The sequence below is a fragment of the Rhinoderma darwinii genome, chromosome 4 (genome assembly GCF_050947455.1).
Source record: "Rhinoderma darwinii isolate aRhiDar2 chromosome 4, aRhiDar2.hap1, whole genome shotgun sequence".
NCBI lineage: Eukaryota > Metazoa > Chordata > Amphibia > Anura > Rhinodermatidae > Rhinoderma > Rhinoderma darwinii.
The window spans coordinates 51967314-51984306 of NC_134690.1; the positions used below are offsets into that span (position 1 = coordinate 51967314).

General features: G+C 47.0%; 1 pseudogene; it reads right to left on the reverse strand.

Annotated features, from left to right (window-relative positions):
- Positions 1–776: 776 nt before the first annotated feature.
- LOC142760410 (uncharacterized) overlaps positions 777–16993 on the reverse strand; it is a 23921-nt pseudogene continuing 7704 nt past the window's right edge.

The following is a 16993-nucleotide window of genomic DNA, read 5'->3' on the forward strand; positions in this document are numbered from 1 at the left end:
CCCTCCTCTTCTCTCCTCCTCCAAGTCCTGCAGCGCGAGACTTCGCCCTGTTTGCCGTTGAGCGCATGCGTCATGGCTGACGGCAGTGCGGCATTTGCCATGACGCCCAAGACGCTCCTTCGTCCGGAGCCGACTTCTGAGCCGCCCGACAAGCCCGTATTCCTGCGTTGGCCCCCCAGGGAGAGGTAAGTACGAGTGCACCCTTACACTTCCCCCTTGGTTATCAAGTGCAGTCCTCTGCACTAAACTTCATAGTCTTGCAAATAGGCCGGTTGTCGGTTGCGAGTACACCTCTGGGGGTAACGCAGTGCACGATTCACTTCCGTTGCAGGTGTTTCCACGCACTCGGTTGGCTTCTCTGACCCTGTCGGTCGTGACGCCCAGGGTACGCTAAGGTCGTCTGATGGAACCACCAACCACCAATCTTCGTCAATATTTGTCGGCGGAGCACTCTGCGGTTGTTCTTGCCTTTATGACGTGACGGATTCTGGTGTCAGAAAGGTACATGGCCGCAACAGGTTGTGATGCAGCCTTCTGCTCGGTCCCTGGTCACCCTCTGGTTTCACTTCATACACAGGAAGCCCGGGGTCAATGCGTTTTACCACCAAATATGGTTTCCTCTCCCATCGGGGTTCCAGCTTATGGCCACGTGCCGCCCTGCAATTCCGCACAAGCACCCGATCCCCTGTATGAAATGCTCACTGGGGTTCTTCCATGAGGGGCAAGCTCTCCGTGGGCCGAGCTCTCTCCATTTCGCCCTTTGCGGCGCTCAACCGTCATTGATGTTCCTGTACCCATTGTGACGGTGATCGATTGACTTCTACCTCCGGCGTCTCTAACAGAAGATCCAAAGGAACTCTTGGCTTGGTCGGCCGAACATTAATTGATATGGTATATACCCGGTAGTTCGATGCACAGTGTTGTTATAGACCCATACCAGGTCGTCCACATATTCAGGCCACCGTTCCTGTCATTCATCCCCGGTGGTCTTTAGTAGGCCGAGTAAGGTGCGTTTGAATCGTTCGCAAGCCCCATTCCCTTGGGGGTGATATGGGGTCGTTCTGGATTTCCGAATTCCATGTAAGATACACAGCTCCTGGAAGAGATCAGACTCAAAATTCGGTCCTTGATCCGACAAGATGCGTCTGGGGCACCCATACGGATGGATGACATGCTTCCACAGTGCAGCCGCGGTAGTCGTCGCAGTCTGGTCCCCCGTAAGAATCACCACGGCAAATTTCGAAAAATGGTCCAAGCATACTAACGCATATCGGTGCCCTGAAGTAACTTCTTGGACTGTTAAAAAGTCTATCGTCAGCAGTTCTAGGGGCTCACCCGTCACGATGGTCATGGGCCTCTCCGGCTGTTCCGTCGCTTTGTGCAGGACACACTCCGTGCATTCCTTGTAGACATCTTCCATTATTCTTTCCAAGTTTGGAGCATAGAAGTGATTCCGGATGATCTGTACAGTCTTTTCCACAGCGAAATGACCTCGGTTCTCGTGCATCCACTTGCACACGGGTTTGACATCGGCGATGGGCAATACCAACTGCTATTTATCGCGAGATTCCCGTGGGGCCCACACTCTTCTGTACAATACTCCATCATGGTGTTCCAGTCGCTCCAACTGCCAAACCAATGCTTTAGCTGGTGCTGACAACCTTCTTCACTCCGCTGCCGTGGGCCTTCCCTGCCGACGCACCCACTTGTCGATGGTTTGGATGTCCTGGTCTTGCTGCTGCCGCTTCTTCCACTCGGCCCTATCATACATCTCAGTAAGATCCTCAATCCCTTGTATTGCTGTCACTACCTGCTGCTGCTGCAGTGGGGGATGAACCACACGGGGTCTCACACGGCTGTCGGGAGAGTGCATCTGCGTTGGTATGGTTCTTACAGGGCTTGTAACGAATGGTATAGTTGAATCGAGCCAGTCGGGCTATCCATCGTTGTTCCATCGCTCCCAGTTTTGCCGTTCCAAGATACGCCAGGGTATTGTTATCTGTGTAAATTTCCACTTGACTTCCGACCAGGTATTTGGCAAACAGTACGGTAACAGCTCACATGATGGCCAATAACTCCAATAACTCAAGCCTGAACGAGCTGTAATTGGTTGGATTGCGTTCTGACGGTCGCAGACTACGACTACCATAGGCGATGACACGTTCAACGTCCCCTTGCTGCTGGGCCAGGACCGCTACCAGTCCCTTCAGGCTGGCATCAGTGTACAGCCGGAATGGCTGGGCGAAGTCTGTAAAAGCGAGGATGGGTGCGGTCACCAGTCGTGCCTTCAATGCTTCGAATGCCGCTTGTTGTGGCTCCTGCCATTGTTCCACTACACTGGGGCTTCGGCTCCCCTTCTTTTGGGTGGGTTGTCCACAGAGGAGCTGATTCAGAGGACTTGCAATTTTGGAGAAGTCTCGGATGTACCTCCGATAGTAACCGACCAACCCGAGATAGGCTCGTACTTCCGTGGTGTTCTGCGGAATGGCCCACTCCTGTATGGCTTTAATCTTATCTGGGTCAGGTGCAATTCCTGTTGCATTCACGACATGGCCTAAGTATTTGATCTGCTGGCGGCCCAGTCGGCATTTGCTGGGTTTTAGTTTGAGTCCATACCTTCCCAATCGTTCCAACACGACCTGTAGATGCCGCAGGTGTTCTGGGAAGGTCTTTGAAAAACTGACAATATCGTCCAAATAGATCAAGACTGACTCATAATTTAGATCTCCCAGACAATGCTCCATTAGCCGTTGGAAAGTACTGGGCGCATTTGTTAGCCCGAACGGCATCCGGTTGAATTCGAACAAGCCTGAGGGAGTGATGAACGCCGTCTTCTCCTTATCCGCTTCCTTCATGGGTACCTGCCAGTACCCACTTGCTAAATCGAGCGTCATGTAGTACCGAGCCTCCTGCATGGCGGTTAATGATTCTTTCACTCGGGGCAGTGGGTAGGCATCCCTATGAGTACAGGCGTTCAACTTGCGGTAATCCACACAAAACCGGAGCGACCCATCCTTCTTCCTTACCAGCACAATCGGGGCTGCCCATGGGCTCTGACTCTCTCGAATCACCTGTCCGTCTAACATCTTCTGGAGGAGCTCTTTTACCTCTCGATACAGCGCGGGGGGTATATTGCGATATCACTCTCTGATGGGCGGCGCCGCCCCAGTGTGAATCCCATGTTCGATGGTAGTGGTGCATCCAAAGTCCTCTTCATGCTGAGCGAAAACCCAGCCGAAGCATTGCAGAAGCGTCCTCAGTTGCTCCTCTGACTTGGTATCCGGGGCTATTCCATACAGTTCGCGCCACAGTCGATCAGTCTGCTCGTTCACGTCGGCCTCACTCCCTTCATCTCTCGACGATGTCTCTTTTAACGTTTCGGCCATGGCCGGGTCCGTCACGTCCTCGGGCCTCACCATCTCAACATTAGCTAGCACCGTGCCGGCCAGTATCTCAATCACCCCTTGGGTCGGATTCAGCACTCTGACGGTCGCCATTCCTTTGGTTATCCGACACACCGTTCTTCCTACCACCTAGGGTGGCGTACTCTTGAGACTTCGCATGGGTTCCACCATGACCATGGCATCCTTTAAGCGATGATGAGTCCCTACGGAGAGGGGAATGGCGACTTCCTGTAGAGGTGGTACTTGCAGCACCGCCTTACCTGGGGCCCTCACCGACCCCACTCGGCCCTGTAGCGTCTTCAAGTCAGCCTGTCATTGGCAGATTTGATGCACCTGAAACAAAGCTTGCCGGGCGGTCCGATCGGTTGCCAGCTCCTCCCACCGGGCACCGCTCGTCTCGTTGAACATCATACCATGTATTTCCTGCAACACTTTCATGCCAATTATAACAGGTATACCCGGCCTTGCACAATTATGTACTACCACAATACCAGCACGGGGAAAATTACGATTAAATACTTCTAATTCTAACCACGTAACACCGGCAATGGGAATTGGCAGGCTATTAGCCGCCGTAAGTTCAATCCAAGGGGCTTCTAGAGTCTGTCGACCTTGGAACTGTTCATGGAACAACTGATAAGTCATGGTGGTTACCTCCGACCCAGTGTCGATAAGGCAAGGAACGTTAACCCCCCCGATCATGGCTGTAACTACGGGGCATTTTCCTGTCAAAAGTTCCACCCTTTCTTTTGGGCCCGTCGATGGAATGCCCGCAGCTTGGCCCTCAGCGGCGGGGTACCTTAGTTTAAAGGTGGCTGTTCCCGTCTTGGGTAGCGTCTCATCCTGCAATCTCTGGCGAAATGGCCCGGCTGATCACACTGCCAACAGCGTCGAGGCCCTCCTTGTGTCGATCGGGGTGGACGAGAAAGATATTCCGGTCAATCGGCCATTACTCTTAATTGAGCGACATCGGTCTTCTATTCCCGAATAGCCTTCTTGACATCCCGGGCGAATTCTGTGAACACCGCTTCTGGCCGTCCGGTCTCCCTTGCAGATGGCTCAGGTGCACCCACTTTTTGCAGGGCCATACTCGCTTCTCCCAACTCCTCTCGATGAACTTCGAGTGCTTCTCGTAACACCTCACTCATTGTGGCGGCGGGGGTTACCCGGACGAGGTCTCTCGCGGCGCACCTCAGGGTCCGGCTGTCTAGCCCGGATACAAACTGGTCTCGCACTATTCGGTCCGGCTCTGTTAAGGCTGCGCACCCCGCGGGATCCTTCCGTACTAGTCGACTCCACATTCCTTGTAATCCTACAGCGAATTGCTGGAGTGATTCCCCGTTCCTCTGTACCCTGGTATAAAATTTCTTCCGGAGGTCGGCGGCTGAAGTGACATCTCCATAGAGGGATTCCAATCGGCTGATGATTGCTTCTAGCGTGTCACGGTGTTCCAGCGGTAAAACCAAGACAGCTTGTCTCGCGTCCCCTTCGAGTGAGTTGAAGGCCAGGTCGGCTTGGTGGGTCACCGGTACCTGGAATAACCGGGCCGCAGTACGAACTCGTTCCGTCCAGTCCGCGATCGATACACACTTCCCGTCAAACTTGGGAATGTTCATTAGGGCGGCCCCCATGGGTATCATGACAGTTGGGTCGGCGGTAATGTCCCGCTGCTGGACGGTTCCATCGCGGCGAGGTTTCGGATCCTGCCGACTACGACAATTTATGTAGGAGGAACTACCGCTGTCGCTACGAAATGACAGAGACACGCCTTTTTCTTTTATACTTCTTTACTTCAGCGAGCAGATAACAGTAAATCTTCTTCTATGGAGCAGACAGGAATCCTGAGGTTGAGGACTTCGATCCCGCTGGAAGTCCCCCGCAGAGAGGTTGTGCCTGACCCCACGTTGCCGGCTTGGCTAGGGACACGCCGCGGTCAGTCACGGCGGGAGCTACCCGCTACTGGCAGCCTACCCTAGGGTAAGAGTCACACTCTCGGCCCACGGGTCGCGTTGTGGGAATCAGCGACTAACGTACATACTAGCAGCACCATCACGGGTACTTGCGGAGCTATCCGCTACCTTTCATGACAACCCTCTCTCTCCACAGTCGGTGGTCCGAACGGTGGACCCCCTAGGACGCAACTGAACTGGCGGGCTGACGCTAAGGTTTACACGAAGTCCAGCTAATAGTCCGATAAAGTTCCGTCAACCCGGCCGTTCCTTCTGCCTGCTCCTGTTCCAGCAAGATTCATCACCAACAATTCCATGCAAGTATTACAGGCGGTACTTTGTCAACAACAGTTCCATGCAAGGGTTACATACGGTGCTTTATCAACAACAGTTCCATGCAAGGGTTACATGCGGTGCTTTATCAACAACAGTTCCATGCAAGTATTACATGCAGTGCTTTACTCTGGAGGACACGCAGGGACACTGGCGCGGTTAATAAGCTAGCAAGTCTGCCTTGCCTTTGGGAATAGCTCAGGATGAGTTGTTTGTCCCTTTTGGGACTAGTCTTCTGGGCGTACGGTGGCGGTAATTAGCGAGGGACGTCACTCCAGGAAACAGTCACTGACTAGGACAAGGGCACTTTCTTTAAGACGGGACTCTAGCTCTTGGTCAGGGGTCTTAAGGTCTGGGCATGGTACCTGTGGCTGTTGGCACACTCCTTGTGCTCCGGCCAGTCCTCTGTTCTTCTGAAGGGTTGTAGCAGCAACACCCGTGCTGTTCTTTTGTCCTCTGTCTCCAAGGCTGCAGTGGGGAGTCCACGTGCTGTCAGGCTCCTGCCTCCTCTCTCCCGGCGACCTTCCTTGCAGCTCACTTTCCCTGTCCGGACCCCTGTTCGGCGGTCTCTCTCTCTGGTCCGGACACCTGCTCTCTTAAACCTCTCCTCTTGTCTCTCGTCACCTCTCCGTCCTACTCCTTTTTCGCGCCACTCGCTTGCTCCGCCCCCCTCGCTTGCCGCGCTCCCTGTCATCCGGCCGTGTCCCTCCTCTTCTCTCCTCCTCCAAGTCCCACAGCGCGAGACTTCGCCCTGTTTGCCGTGGGGCGCATGCGTCATGGCTGTCGGCAGTGCGGCCGTTGCCATGACGCCCAAGACGCTCCTTCGTCCGGAGCCGACTTCTGAGCGGGCCGACAAGCCCGCATTCCTGCGTTGGCCCCCCAGGGAGAGGTAAGTATGAGAGCACCCTTACACGCGGGACACAGAGCCGCTAGTATCGGCTCTGCTCTGAGACTCTGGAATTCCCTGACATCGTTGTCCACATACAAACAGCGATGTCTAGGGCTCCCCCAGAGCCGGAGTCCCGGGCAGAGCGCTAGTACAGGCTCTGCTCTGGGACTCGGTGGAATTCCCTGACATAGCTGCCCATATATGGACAGTGTGTCAGGGTCTTCCGCAGAGCGGAGTCCCGGGCAGAGCGCTATTATCGGCTCTGCTCCGGGACTCTGGGGAAGCCTCTGACATCGCTGTCCATACATCGACAATGATGTCAGGGGCTTCCCCAGAGCAGGAGTCCCAGGCATGTCAGGAGCCCAGCTGGAGTCCCAGGAAGAGCCTACTAGCGCTCTGCCCGGGACTCCGCTCTGGGGAAGACCCTGACACACTGTCCATATATGGGCAGCTATGTCAGGGAATTCCGCAGCGTCCCGGAGCAGAGCCGATACTAGCGCTCTGGCTGAGACTTCGCTCTGGGGAAGACCCTAACACACTGTCCATATATGGGCAGCTATGTCAGGGAATTCCACCGAGTCCCGGAGCAGAGCCTGTACTAGCACTCTGCCAGGGACTCCGGCTCTGGGGAAGCCCCAGACATCGCTGTTCGTATGTGGACAACGATGTCAGGGAATTCCAGAGTCTCGGAGCAGAGCCGATCACAGGCTGCCGCGGCCTCTGCAGCCAATCACAGGCTGCCGCGGCCTCTGCAGCCAATCACGGGCTGCAGCGGCCACTGCAGCCAATCACAGGCTGCCGCGTCAGGAAAGAAGGACGGACTGGAGGAAGAAGAGGGACTCGTCACCAAGACAACGACCGGGTATGTATGAAATGCTTTTTATTTTATTTTTAATCAGCAGCCTCTTTTCTCTATCAGTGATTGATAGAGACAAGTGGCTGCCAATTAGTATAATATTTTTGTAAGATTTTTTCTGCCCGCCCGGGTTCGGTCAAAACGTGTTCGGCCGAGCCCGGTGAAGTTCGGATTCGCTGCGAACCGAACTTTTCGCGATGTTCGGACCGAAAACGGGGTCGGTTCTCCCGGTTCGCTCATCTCTAATTCCATGTATTTGCCTTGACCTGTATAATCAGTGTATTATGACATCGGAAGGCACCAAATATAGAATTATAAATAGAATTGTCACGTTACATACGATTTTGATCAATCTCACAGTTCTCATCTTCATCTTCAGCCGCTCGTTCAAATCTCCTCCCTGCAATAAAATAATAAGGGCAAAATTTGTGCCATTTTAACATAGTTTACTTTAATAAATGGCACTTTTTTTGTCACTTTTTAAATTTGTCAAGTGACGAGAAAAGATAAATTTGACACCAAATTTGTTGCATGTCACCGTTTGCAACTTTATTTGGTTAAGCTTACAAAATAAACTGACATAAACTACCCAGTAAATATGGGCCATAATGTATAACAAACCCCCAAATTCTCAAATATCCCACATTTTCAGATTAAATGAACATATATATTATGCACATACCTTCAATGTTTGGAGATTGCTGGCATCATGGCGGCAGATTTTCCTCCACATTACTGTTTTTCTTCTTGGTCCCAAAACCTGAAAGTAAATGACTGAACCTCCTATCACCGTGTATATAAGCCAAAGTCCCCGATTTTCCTGTTGTTCTTCCCCTGCCATGCGGCTCGTGCATGAAGTTCTCCTCTTCCAGTGTTCCGGATTCCGACTGGTGACTTCACAAACATCAGAAGCTTCCGCTATTCTCTGTGAGATCCTCATGGTGAAGTATCTTGTGTCTGCTTATCTTCATATCCTGGACTGAGCAGTCGCCCCTCCTAAACCCCAGTTCATATAGAGTCACAGTCATTATGACATCATGCAGTGAGGTAACAATGGCCTCCTGTACTTTATCTGATGATGTCACAAATATGACCAGAAGTGACATCTCCTGCTATAGTGTTAATAATAAGTATTTACAATGTCACAGTGCAGATTGGTTAGCATTGCTGCCTTGCAGTGCAGAGTCCTTAATAGCGATGAGCGAATTTTCTTTTAAATCGGCCGTTCGTTTCGGTCCAAATTCGTTTTGCGAATCGCAAGTCCCCCGATAGGCCTATCAGACTATTTAACGTCTTCTAGGACTGAATCTAAGTTTGTTGCAGTCCTTGAAGACATCAGAGGGTCAAACAAGGCAATCAGGGTACATGCGATTTCACAAAAATAAAAAAAAACACAATCAACACATACGCTGTACTACAGTAGCGACACGTCGCTACCGGCAGGTGAGATGACGTAGCTGTCCCATGTGATCACTGTGGCCTGGGATTGGCTGCAGCGATCACAGCTACGTCATCTCACTTTCCGGCAGGGACACGTCAGGAGACCAGGGAAGGTGGTGAGTATGTTTAGTTTATTTAATTTTTTTTAATAATCCTTCTCTCTCCTCTTTTATTTATATAATTGGCCAATTGGTGGACAGCGCTCACCAGTGGCCACCATTTTGACAATTCTTGCGCTGCGAACACCATAACTTTCACATTTTGACTAATTTTAAGCTTTTTGGAAATTTGGACCTAATGTGATATGTGTCTAATAGGTTTGCTCATCTCAAGTCCTTTATTCTTTTATTAAACAGTTATTTTGGGCTTTAGCTCCTTAGTGACCAGCCTATTTAGGCCTTAATTTCCAAGCTATTTTTTTCGTTTTTCCATCGTCGCATTTGAAGAGCTATAACATTTTTATTTTTGCATCGACATAGCCGAGGACTTTTTTTTTTGTGGAATTAGTTGTATTTTTTAATAATGAAATAATTAATTAATTATTTAACCATGGAGCAAACAAGTCATTTGTAATTTTTAATGGCACCATTTCGGGTACATATAATTTTTTGATTAACTTTTATTGGAGGGGAATAGAAAAAAAAACCAGCAATTCCGCCATTGTTCTATGCTGTTTACCGTGCGGCGTAAATAACATGTTACCTTTATTCTATGGGTCGGTACGATTACGGTGATACCACATATGTATAGGTTTTTTATGTTTTACGACTTTTGCACAATAAAAAAAACATTTGAACTGAAATTATTTGTTTTTGCATCGTCACTTTTTAATTTTTCCGTCAATTTAGTAATATGTGGGCTTGTTTTTTGTGGTACTTTTTTGGGGTACATGCAGGCGCGTAGCTAGGGGGGGCAGGTGGGGCATGTGCCCCGGGCGCAACTAAGGGGGAAAGTGGGGGGGTTGCCAGGACTTCACCGTCCATGACTGCGCCCTACTACCTCTCTAAGAGGGGTGGCGGCGCCAATGCCAACACCAGCCACCGCCACCCCCTCCTGCACTGTATTAGGGTATGTTCACACGAGGGCGTCCGTTACGGCTGAAATTACGGGGATGTTTCAGCCTGAAAACATCCCCGTAATTTCAGCCGTAGCGGCATGTGCAGGCGCTTGAACGCCGCGTCAATTACGGGCGTAATTAGCGCTGCTATTCATTGGAGTCAATGAATAACGGCTCCAATTACGGCCAAAGAAGTGACAGGTCACTTCTTTGACGCGAGCGTCTAGTTACGCGCCGTCATTTGACAGCGGCGCGTAAATATACGCCTCGTGTGAACAGACAAACGTCTGCCCATTGCTTTCAATGGGCAGATGTTTGTCAGCGCTATTGAGGCGCTATTTTCGGACGTAATTAGGGGCAAAAACGCCCGAATTACGTCCGTAAATAGGCCGTGTGAACATACCCTTAGATTAATGGATGGGTACGTTCTGTGCCCGGCCATTCAGCGCCTTTCAACGACTCAAGCGATGTGGTTACTTCTTTGCGCCACTTGCATTGTTGAAAGGCACTGATTGACAGGGCAAGTCATAGTGCCCTGCCAATCACTGCCTTTCATAGACACAAGCGGCGCGATGCTTGCGTCTATGAAAGCCGTTGATTGGCAGAGCAGAATGACTTACCATGTCAATCGGCGCCTTTCAACGACGCAAGCAGCGCGAGGATGTAACTCCAGCAGACCTGCTCAGAAGATAGCAGGTCTACATTGCCACTGGACGGCGTGGGAGCGGGAGTGTGTCAAGTTTTTTTTTTATTCTAATAAAAATGTGAGTAATATTATCTACAGGGTGGGGGCTTTATCAACAGAGGTCAGCTCTATCTACAGGGGGGCTATATACAGAGGTCAGCTCTATCTACAGAGGGGGCTATATACAGGGGTGGGCTATATGTGGAGCACTATATGGGGAGCTATATGTGAGGCACTATATACAGGGGTTGGCCATATGCAGGGGTAGGCTATATGTGGAGCAATATATGGGGAGCTGTTAGTGAGGCACTATATACGGGGGTGGGCTATATGTGGAGCACTATAGGGGAGCTATATGTGTGGCACTATATACAGGGGTGGGCTATATGTGGAGCACTATAAGGGGAGATATATGTAGGGCACTATCTACAGGGATGGGCTATATGTTGGACATTATATGCAGGGGTGGGCTATATGTGTAGCACTATCTACAGGGAAGCTATATATGGGGAACTATCTGCAAGGGGGGCTACATGTGGGACACTATCTACAGGGGCTGTATGTGGGGCACTATTAGCAGGGGCTCTACGGGATCACTATCTACAGGAAGTTCTATGTAGGGCACTATCTACAGGGGGCTCTATGGAGGGCACTATCTACAGGGGGCACGGTGTGTGTGTGTGTGTGTGTGTGTGTGTGTGTGTGGGACACAGTGTATGGTGCTATTATAATTAGAGGTGCAGTGTATGGTGCTATCATAATCAGGGGACAGTGTATGTTGCTATTATAATTAGAGGTGCAGTGTATGGTGCTATTATATTTAGGTGTGCAGTGTCTGGCACCATGATAACTTTATCTTTGTTTATAGGTGCAGAAATGTTTGAACAGTGAGAAGCTGGAGACATGGAGTTGCAAGCTGGAGACATGGAGTTGCAAACTGCAGAAATGGGCTGTGGCCGGGAGAAGTCACCAGATGGGGAAAAAAAGTGAAAAAGAACAACTAGAATCGGAGATCGTCACTGGTGAGTCACTTAATGTAAATGTTTATTCTGCCTCTAATCTACTGTAGTCACTGTATGATCTGCTGCAAGATGATGGGTGGTATGATTTTTTGTGTGAAACAGCCACTCCCAGCATATCGTTAACATTGTTTGGGCCAAGCTGGGAGCTGTATACAATTTAGTGCAAACCTATTCTGCAGGGGTTGCAATTAATTGAGCTGTATTTGTGCTGGTGTTGTATTTATGTACTAAGCTAGGTTCTGGCACTGTATATATGTACTGAGCTTGGTTCTGGCACTGTATTTATGTACTGAGCTTGGTTCTGACACTTTATATATGTACTGATCTTGATTCTGATGCTGTATATATGCACTGAGCTTTGTTCTGGTGCTGTATATATGTAATGAGCTTTGTTCTGGTGTTGTATATATGTAATGAGCTTGTTCTGGTGTTGTATATATGTAATGAGCTTGTTCCGGAGCTGTATATATGTAATGAGCTTTGTTCTGGTGTTGTATATAGAACTTTTGGGGGGCAATGGAAAAAAATAGCAATTCTGCCATAATTTTTTTTTTTTTTTTTTACGGTGTTCCCCTTGCAGTTTAAATTTCATATTAACTTTATTGTTTGGGTCATTACGGTCGTGGCGATCCAATATATGTGTACTTTTATTTCTTTTTTACATTTTTAATAGATAAAACCCCTTTTAAATGGAAAAAATGGTTTATTGTTTTATTTACTGTAATCTTTATTAATAATTTTTATTTAACATTTATTACTTATTTTTTTTAGTCCCACTAGATCTTTTGATCGCAGATATAATGCTTTGGTATACTCAGTATTGCATTTGTGGGCCGACGATGGGTGACAGAGGGAGCTCCCTCCCTCTGTAAATGACTTGAATGCCGTGGTCGCTATTAACCGCAGCATTTAAGGGGTTAAACGGCCCCGATCTAAGTAAACTTCTATGGCTACCATTGGAGCAAGATCCGGCAGTCATCAGGACTTGGACTAGGCTGCCGTGAAAAAGCGGCGGCGGCCTAGCCTAAGACCCCTTAGTAGCCGCCATGAAAAGGCGTATTGGCGGTCACTAAGAGGGATGCAGTAATTATTTTATTTTTTTATCACTACTTTCCGTGGGCCATAACTTTTTACATTTTCTGTCGACGTAGCCATATAAGGGCTTGTTTTTTGCAAAACAAATTGTATTTTTTGATTTAATTTTTTTGATTTATTCTTTGTGCGACAAAAATAACTATATTTTGCGGGTCGTTATGAGTATAGCGATAATTAATTTGTGTAGTTTTTTTTTATTTTTTAATCTCTGTTGCACATTACAACATTTTAAACCTGCACCATTCACCCTGCTGCATAAGTAATATGTTACCTTTATTCTATGGGCCAGTAAGATTACGGCGATACCAAATATGTATTTTTTTTCTACTATTGCACATAAACCCCTTCCCGCCACAGCCATTTATCGGATTTTCATTTGTGCTTTTTCCTTTCCCTCCTTCCTTAATTTTCACAATATAATGTACTTGAAATCTAGAAAAAAATTCTTTGTGGGTTGGAATGGAAAAAAACAGTGATTCCTCCGCTGTTTTTTGGGTTTAGTTTTTACGGTGTTCACTATGCAATAAAAACGACATGTTAACTTTATTTTGTGGTACAATTACAGCAATAGCAAACCTATGTTGTTTTTAATGTTTTTCTACTTGGCTAAAGAAAAAACGTATTGTTAAGAAAAACATTTTTTGTGTTGCAATGTTATGAGAGCCATAACTTTTTTATTTTTCCATCAATTAAACAATGTGAGGGCTTGTTATTTGCGGAGCGAGCTACAGTTTTTATTGGGACCATTGTAGGGTACATAAATCTTTTGATCACTTTTTTTCCATTTTTTTGTGGGAGATGAGGTGATCAAAACCAGCTGTTCTGGCATTTTTATCTTTTTACAGCGTTCACCCTGCAGATTAAGTAACGTGAAATTGTAAGGGCATGACCAGACGTGGCGGAATTGCTCTGGAATTCCGCTGCGGACAGTCCGCAGCGGAAATTCGCAGCGTACACGTTTCTCCATTGCCTTCCACAGCTTTTTAGTTGTGTTCGTTTATACGTTGCGGACAATTCCGCTGTGGAGAATAGGCTGCGGTGTGGAATTTGTTTACCGCAGCATACAAAGGTTGTTGCGGACGTGTCGCAGACTTGTTGCGGACTCATTACGGAATTTCCCCATTGACTTCAATGGAGAGTAAGAATTCCGCAATGAAGTCCGCAGATGTTATGTGTGCTGCGGAGCGTATTGGTTTTACTAACATGACATTTCTTCATTCTAGCTGGACCTATGTATTTCTAGGTCTACAGCCAGACTGAGGAAGTCAATGGGGCTCCCGTAATTACGGGTGACTACGTGTGTGCACCAGTAATTGAGAGAGATACGCCACGCCTGGGCATGCCCTAATAGTTCTGACTTTTACAGATGGTTGTAATACCAGCTGTGTTTTTATAATTTATTTTTTACATGGCTTTTTTTAAACTTTTAATAATTTTTTGTACATAAAAAACTTTAACCGTTTTTTACTTTTTTTTTATTAGTCCCCATAGGGGGCTTGAACCAGTGACCATTGGATCGTTTGCAATATATAGTGCAATAAAAACGTATTGCAGTAAAACATGATTTTCATAGGATTTTATTAAACGCTGTCGCTGGCAGAGCTTAATATGAGTACAAAGATGGCAGACCTGGAGGCCTTCATTTGGCCCCCAGGCTGCCATGATGACGATCTGCACCCGATGGGCTGTCAGAGGAGGCCGCCTCTCCCTTTCTAACAGCTTAGATGATGGAGCCGTGAGCCTGCTCCATACTCCCGCTTCCCGTCTATGACATAAGTATAGGTCAAATGTCGATGAAGGAGCCGGTTCGGCTCTGAAACATGTTGCATGTTACGATATTAATAAAAGTTTAACATTTGCATGACTCCAGAGGATCATCCTTAATATCACAAAGGAAACAGCGCCTTCGTAAAGGGTAATTTTTCACCGTCTTGCACTCAAAATATCCTAGTGCATCTCAGCATTCGATACTGATTATTCTCTGCCTGGGACACTAGTGGCTAGTAGTCCCCCGAACCAGCACTTGGACTACATTGACATCTTTATGACTACCAGGTTGTCGTGTCCCCCAGCACAATACCGCCAGGGGAGTGTACACCTCTCACTTTCCTGCCTCTCCTATTTATCGTGGGATGATTCCCGCTGTTGAGCCATTGAGGGCTTTTCTTTAAAATTAGAGATGAGCGAACTTATCAAAAGTTCGGTTCGGCTAGTTCGCCGAACTAGTTCTGACCGAACCTGTCACTTCCGTGCGCCGAGCATGCTACTGTCCGGGGTGCTGATAGAGTTAATGGGCTGCACTAACTCTTTCAGCAACCTTCACAGTACATGCTCGGCGCGCGGAAAATACAATTTAAATGTAATAAAAAAATAAAAATTATACGTTCGTACTTACTTTCCTCCTGTCCGGCCTCCAGCGATGACGTTTCATCCCTTTCGCCGCTGCAGCCAATCAGAGGCTGTAGTGGCGGTCACGCACGTCAGGATGACGCTTCATCCCACGTGACCGCCTCTGCAGCCAATCACAGGCTGCAGCGGCGACATGGATGAAACGTCATCGCTGGAGGCCGGACAGGAGGAAAGTAAGTATGAACGTATTATTATTTTTTTTGGCATGTATGTTGGCATGTATGTATGTTGTCATGTATGTATGTATGTATGTATATCCGTGCATGTATGTTGGCATGCATGTATATATGTGCATGTATATATGTGCATGTTTGTATGTATATTTGCATGTATATATTTGCATGTATGTTTGCATGTGTGTATGTTTGCATGTATGTATTTTTGCATGTATGTTGTCATGTATGTATATATGTGCATGTGTGTATGTATATTTGTATGTATGTATGTATGTTTGCATGAATGTATGTTTGCATGAATGTATGTTTGCATGTATGTATGTATGCATGTTTGTATGTATATTTGCATGTGTATATATATATATATATATATATATATATATATATATATATGTATGTTGTCATGTATGTATGTATGTATGTATGTTGTCATGTATGTATATATGTGCATGTGTGTATGTATGTATATTTGCATGTATATATTTGCATGTATGTATGTTGTCATGTATGTATGTATGTATGTATGTATATATGTGCATGCATGTTTGCATGTATGTTGACATGTATGTATACATGTGCATGTTTGTATGTATATTTGCATGTATATATGTTTGCATGTGTGTATGTATGTTTGTATGTATGTATGTATGTATGTTTGCATGTATGTATGTTGTCATGTATGTATGTATATATGTGCATGTATGTATGTTTGCATGTTTTTATTTTTGCATGTATGTTTGCATGTATGTTTATATATATGTGCATGTATGTAATTATGTTTGCATGTATTTATGTTTGCATGTATATTTGTGCATGCTTGTATATATGTATGTATGTATCTTTGCATGTTTGTTTGTATGTATGTATGTTTTCATGTGTGTGTGTGTGTGTATGCATGTATGTATGATAGTTTGCATGTATATATGTGTGTATGTTTGCATGTATGTATATTTGCATGTATATATGTGCATGCTTGTATGTATGTTTGTATATATGTATGTATGTATGTATGTTTGCATGTATGTTTGTTTGTATATATGTCTGTATGGCCATGTATGATACTGTCTGCTGGCGCCCTGTATCTAAGTCAACTTCACGGCAGGCTTCTATACATGGTATAACAGTCAGTATCACACATTAAACTGAATCTAAGCCTACGACATGTTTTATTTCATTTTTTTTTTTTACAGGTTTGGTGTTTGGACTACGTCGGTTTCGAGGACTACTTAGATGACGTTTTTTTTTCTACAATAAAATGGTTAATGAGGGTTGTGTTGGGGGTGCTTTATTTCAATAAAATATTTTATCTATATCTTTGTCTTTTTATTTTCAAATTTTATTACTACCACTTTAGTAATGGCCGCTGTCTGAGTGACAACATCCATTACTAAGGCGAGGCTTAGTGTTAGCCGGTGCAGAGGCTAACACTAACCACCATTATTACCCCAGTACCCACCACCACCAGGGGTGCCGGGAAGAGCCAGGTACGATCCAGTACCCGACCATCTGTTGTGATGGTCGGGCTCCGGGGCGGCCGCAGGCTGGTATTATGAGGCTGGGAAGGGCCAAAAACAGTGGACCTTCCCACCCTTGTAATGCTAGGCTGCTGCTGCTGTGTTGTATCTGGCTGGTTATAAAAGTGGGGGGGACCCCACGTCATTTTTTTAAATTATTTATT